Genomic DNA, 6000 nt, shown 5'->3' on the forward strand with positions numbered 1-6000 from the left:
TCTTTACGCCAACTGGAATCTAGCACACATTTCTTAGGCCCATATCACTTGTTGTCAAGGAAGAACTCAGTCTTACCCTCCTCTACGGGCTCAACAACATAAGTAGGCTAACAGTCGAAGTATGAGCGGTCACCAGGAGATTCAGCCATTCTACTTGATTGAACTGCTGGGGATGGAGAAGGTGTTGGAGTCCTAGTATTCCCACCACGCACTACATAATGATCAAACCGATGTATGTCAGCCATGTCATTAAGCAAAGCAAAACTGTTTAAAGGCTGAACATGGGGAATGGGGCTAACAAGAGACACATCAGGGGGATTGGCCTTAACAGCATCAGCCAACACTTGATGGCGCATTGCGCGCATCCTCAGACGAGTAAGATGGAATAAGGGAATCCCATCCAGCGTAAGCACCCGCTCACAGTAAGGATCAAAGAAATCAGGACGGGGTCTACGCTGGAAATGGTGAAATGCACTACCCTCAGCGGGACGACTACTGCCTGACCAAGACGCAACATCAGGAGTCGCAGCAGTACCCATCCCGCTCGCAGCGGGGGAAGGTCAGGAGGCATAACAGTTTGTAAAGGAATAGGAGAAATAGAAGAAGTGTGCGCAGGGCGCTCACCTAAAAGGGAAGATCGAGAAGAGGAGGAATCCGATCCTGAGGCCGTTTGAGGCTCACTCATATTCTGACTATCAGAGGCGTCAGACATTATGAAATCTACAAAGTAATGCAGGCCCGCAAAGGAAGGAAAAAGCAATGGGGGAGGAGAAAATCAAAGAATTAGTTTAGAGGAAATGAAGGAATAAGTAGAAAAAACCAAGAATGTAAATACAACAACAAAGGAGAAAAAATAGGAATAGCGACAATTGGGAAGAGTCAAAAGGCACAATCTTGCGAAGAAAAAGTAAAAAGAAGCAAAATTGGGTAAATACAAACAACAAAAAGTACAAAGTAAGTACCTTCAAGGAAAAAGATGCAGAAGCAGCAGGGTACAACAACAATGGCGGAGACAAAAGCCCAAATAAGACGGAAGTTCAAATCTGCAATTAAGAAGAACAAAGAAGGAGAAAGTTAGCAAAAGAGAAAGAATTAAGGAAGAAAAAGCAAGTAAAGCGAAAATTGAAGCAAAAACAAGGACGAAGAAGCAAGAACTTACCACAACAATGGAGGATCAAGGACGCTTGACATAGGAAGGGCAAAGAGCGAAAATTTTGAAATGCCAAAATAATGAAGAGGGAAGATGAAAAAATTAGAGGCGTAAAAAGAAACAAGTTAAAGAGGGGGACAATGAAATTAATATGGAGTAAATGGGCAGTTAGACACAAGGCAAAGCCAAACCGCCATGTCACTTCAGTAAAATCAAACTGACAGCCCGGATTGCCAACACGTGTCCCACTCATGCAAATGTGATTACCGCAAAAAAAAAAAAAAAAAAAATAAAAAATAAAAAAATCTCTGAGAAGAGAGCACTTCAGCGGGAGTGATCGAAAATCCTCTCTGCAAGCTCGTCATTTCTCAGACTTCAGTGGGAGTGATCAAAAATCCTCTCTGCAAGCTCGTCATTTCTCAGACTTCAGCGGGAGTGATCGAAATTTCTCTCTGCGAGCTCGTCACTTCTCAAGTCTGGAACAAATGTCACCATACAAGCGATAGGGCAGCAGACTCATCAACAGCATTACCTGACCTCCCAAGCCTCCAGGGCGCCCCAACACCCTAGAGACTTGAGGGGCTAGGAGTGTGCAGGTTATTTCAATCAGACGACCCGTTGAGTTAGGGCTGATAAGGCCACACGCTCAGAACAGCTGGCATGAAAAGAACCTCACGCCATCACTTGAGGGGCTAGTTGTAGGGGATAGCTCCTGCTGAGCTATTCCTTCCAGCTGCGCTCAGTTGAGAAGAACTTTCTTACAGGCAAAGAGTCGACATGAGTGACCTCATACCACCTTTTGAGGGGCTAGTTGTATAGGGTAGCTCCCGCTGAACTATCGCCCAGCCCCCAGGGTGCGCACTCACTACCGAGTAAGCAACTAAAGAAGGGATAATCAGCCCGGCAGAGTCAGCCCGCAGGGCTGACCAGGCTAAACTCTCCACGAAGGAAATAGTACGCCTATAAATAGAGGGTAAAGTACAACGGAAAAGAGGTTAGACACTAAAGTTATTGCACTCTCTACATCTTTCTAAGTACACTTTCTCTCTCTAAACACTCTCTAACTTAAGCTTTGGAGGGGGGTTCCTCGAGCCACCCCCGAGGGCAGTTTACGTGTGCTGCCTTGTGTAGGTAGTTGACGGGACCCAGCTCACCCAGCAGAACCCTTGGATCCACACCTGGAACAGTAACCATTCAAGATTTATTTCCTATTGCTACTTGGTTCAACGCAAGGGTGATTTGTCTAGGTGTAGGACTAGTGCCAACATCCTACTACCCATGCATCACAATGTTACCACTAAGGGCTTGAAACGGGGTCCGGACACCGAGTCGAGAGTTCGTGATTGCTACAGTTGATGGATCACATTTCATCCGTCTTGACCTAACACCTGATTCACCTCTCCCGCCGATCGCCGGTTGGTGGAATGAGCACCATGAGGCTAGTGTCGATGGATGGGACCAACAATATGCAAGTAGAAGGAACATTTGTAGATATGTTTAACTTGAAATCTAAATTTTAATGTACTTTTACTACGTTAGTTAAGGTCTTATATTACATGCAACAAAACAAAAAAAAAATATATTAAAGTGTCCAGTTCTTACATTACATGAGATCTAAACAAAGAAATATAAAGCAGTTCAAACAAGTAATAAAGTAGTTCAAATGACTAAACAACAATCTACATCCCCATTTTTGACTTCCAATCAAATAGAAGCTGCTCAGTCAGTGTCTTGGTCTCATGCGACATGCGAGGATACTCAGCCAATGTTCTTTGGTGAATCTCCATGGACCGACTCGTCCACTGCAAATCAGACAACAATATATTAAATAAAAAACAATTATTAGAAGTCAATCTTAGTACTACAATAAGCACAAAAACGTACATAATCATTGTTAGTCCACTCTAGAAGGTTGCTTGTAACTCCTGGACTTGGAGATACCCGACGGTGAGAAAACCTATACAGCCACTGCATGTAACCAAGAAAAACCGTCGGATCTCCAGCACCGAGTCTGGTAAGGATGAGTGACATTTATGGCACTCATTTGATCTCTTTTTGGATGAATTTCATTTCATTTTATAGCTCTTTTCTTTAGTTTTCCTTAGTTTTGCTTTTAATTTCTTCACTTTGTGCTTTTCGTAGTTAGTTTCTTTACTTTGTGCATTTTCTTGTTTATGCGTTATTTTTCTCTATTATTTGTTTCTTTTCTTTTGTTTGTAGGTTATCATCGATCATCCAAAGATTTCCGAGCATCCCTTCAACGGTTGTCATTGCTTTTGATGCCTTGTGCTAGTGTATTGAGCTTCAAGTCAAGAGGAACTCGAAGAGCAAGTTTCAAGAGCGGTGCACACAAGTGGTGTGGACACCATCTATGCCTTGTGCCCACCAAAATGGCCATAACTTGCTGCATACTTCGTTGTTCATCACCATCACCAAAGGTCGTGTGCACCGGATGAGCAAGGATGAAGAAAGGGGGTAATACCCATGTAGGTGCGGGCGCACAGGTGGCGTGCGCGGACGCACATCTGGCGTGTGCGGCCGCACCCCTGTGGGTATTATGCTCGTGCGCCCCCTCTCTCTCCTACATGCGACCGCACCGGCGTGGGTCTATTTTTGGACGTCATAACCGACTTCTCCCTTGTATATATAGTTATTTCCTTCTATTTTTGGATAAGTTTTTACATGAGAATTCATTTGCATAGTTTTTGATTAGATTTTTAGAGAGAGAATTATAGCTTGTTCATACTTTTTAGAGAGAGAAACTCAAGTTTGAAGAGAGAGAAATTCATGGTGTATTGTTGATGATTCAAGATTTCTTCATTGCAATTGATCTTTGATCAAGTTTTGTAAGGATTACTCATCTTTGATTTCAATATAAGTTTGATTTTGGTTGATTTCATTTGTTTTTCATATGATTGTTGATTGTTTGATGTTTGCTTGAAGTTTGATTGAAGTTTCATTGATTTTTGTATTGATCTTTAGATTTCTAATATGTTGATGATGAATTTGTTGATTAGTTGTGTTTTGATCTCAATTACTATGAGTAGTGAGTAGTTTGCTTGCTAGGGCAATGGTGAAGCATGTATGAGTAATGGATTAGAGTAATTGGGGATAATTAATGGAGTTGATGATGTGATTAAACTTGGTTGATGATTCATGTGCATGTGTGTGATTGATTGAAGTTTGGCCACCTTTGATTGTTACACTAGATTGCATTGTAAGCTCACATTGATACGGACCATTGATTTGTGACTTGCATTTTCACGATTGAGGTGTCTTGTGATGTTTCCTAGCTAGAGTTTATCGTAGTTGACGCTAGTTAGACCTCTAGGAGAATAGCTTGATATGCTCTTTTGGATGCATGTTTGATTTTCCCTCACATCGATTGACTTAGTTGATTTGACCTCCCCAATTATCCTTCTATATTACAAATACATGTGGATCCTAGCCCTAGTGTTTATTACCTTTGATTTCATACAAGTTCATTTACATTATTAGCTCTAGTTCTAGCTTATAACCCCGCTCTTGACTTCGGAATAGCTTAGCGTTAGGCAATAGACTCTCAATTACCATTCCCTTGGGTTCGACCTTGACTTGCTACTATACTCGTATAGGGGTTAGTTGAGTTTATAAATTTTGTTTGATTGATCGGGGGAGGTAGCCCAACGACCTACCGTTTTACCGCTCATCAAAATGGCGCCGTTGCCGGGGAATGGTGTCTTGATTGTGTATTGTTGTTGAGTCTATTCCATTTTATTTGAAAATTACAAAAAGATTTTATTTCTTTCTTTTAGGCTACACTTGTAGTCGTGTTTCTAACAATTTCTTTGAGATTTTGCATGCATAGTGCTCATGATCGATCTATTGTGCCTTTTGATCCGGAAATTGAGAGAACACTCTCAAGGAGAAGAATAGCAAATAGATCTTTGCAATATAGTTCTTCAAGTGAAGAGGAATTTGAAAAAGAGATGTAAGAAGGAGGAATGGGAGAGAATAATAGGGTAGCTTTGAAGGAATTGGGGATTCCCGGTGCTTATAGGTTCGAGAGTGGGATTGCTCCACCTACAACACCGGCGAATGATTTCGAGATAAGACCGGCCATGATCACATTAATAGAGAGGAGGCAATTTAGTGGAGCCAAGAATGAGAGTCCGTTGAATCACCTCAAGGAGTTTGAAAAATATTGCAATACCATCAAGGTGAATGGCATTTCTCAAGAGTTCATTCGGCTTAAGTTGTTTCCCTTTTCTCTCATTGGTCGTGCCTTAGAGGTCAAGCCTAATTCGCTTAGGACATGGGATGATGTTACTAGAGCTTTCTTGTCTCGCTTTTATCCACAAAAGAAGACGGTGGAGGCTAGAGCATTAATCCAAGGATTCAAGCAAAGGCCAAATGAAAATCTCTATGAAGCATGGGAAAGGTACAAGGAATAATAAAGAGAATGTCCACATCATGGGATTCCTACTTATCAAGTGATTCAAATTTTCTTTGGAGGTTTGAGTGCTCAAGGCAAGTCATGCCTAGATGGAGGAGCCGGTGGTCCTATAATGAATAGGACGGAGGAAGAAGTGGTAGACATAATTGAGGATGTTGTGAGGTACTATAGAGATTGGCAAGAAGGAGAGAGAGAGAGTCTACAAGCAAGAGTGGCTCAACGATCTATTCGGTGGATCACCTCAATGAAATCAACAATTTGTCATCCCAAATTTCAAATCTAGGGAAGGAGATGACATCAATCAAAGCAAAGCTTAAGAGTGTGTCCGTGAATTCTTTGAGTCTTCCCTCCCCAACCAAAGGGAGAGGTACAATCTCTAACTCTTCTCCTTCTACTTCTAATAACATGCCAAGTG

General features: G+C 41.9%; 1 non-coding gene across 1 annotated transcript; it reads right to left on the reverse strand.

The window, feature by feature from the left end:
* Positions 1-5503: 5503 nt before the first annotated feature.
* On the reverse strand, positions 5504-5609 carry LOC145633403 (small nucleolar RNA R71). The gene has a single exon (XR_014112731.1). It is a non-coding gene; the product is annotated as a small nucleolar RNA R71 (small nucleolar RNA).
* Positions 5610-6000: the final 391 nt, after the last annotated feature.

The sequence above is a fragment of the Chenopodium album genome, chromosome 5 (assembly GCF_948465745.1).
Source record: "Chenopodium album chromosome 5, dcCheAlbu1.1, whole genome shotgun sequence".
NCBI lineage: Eukaryota > Viridiplantae > Streptophyta > Magnoliopsida > Caryophyllales > Amaranthaceae > Chenopodium > Chenopodium album.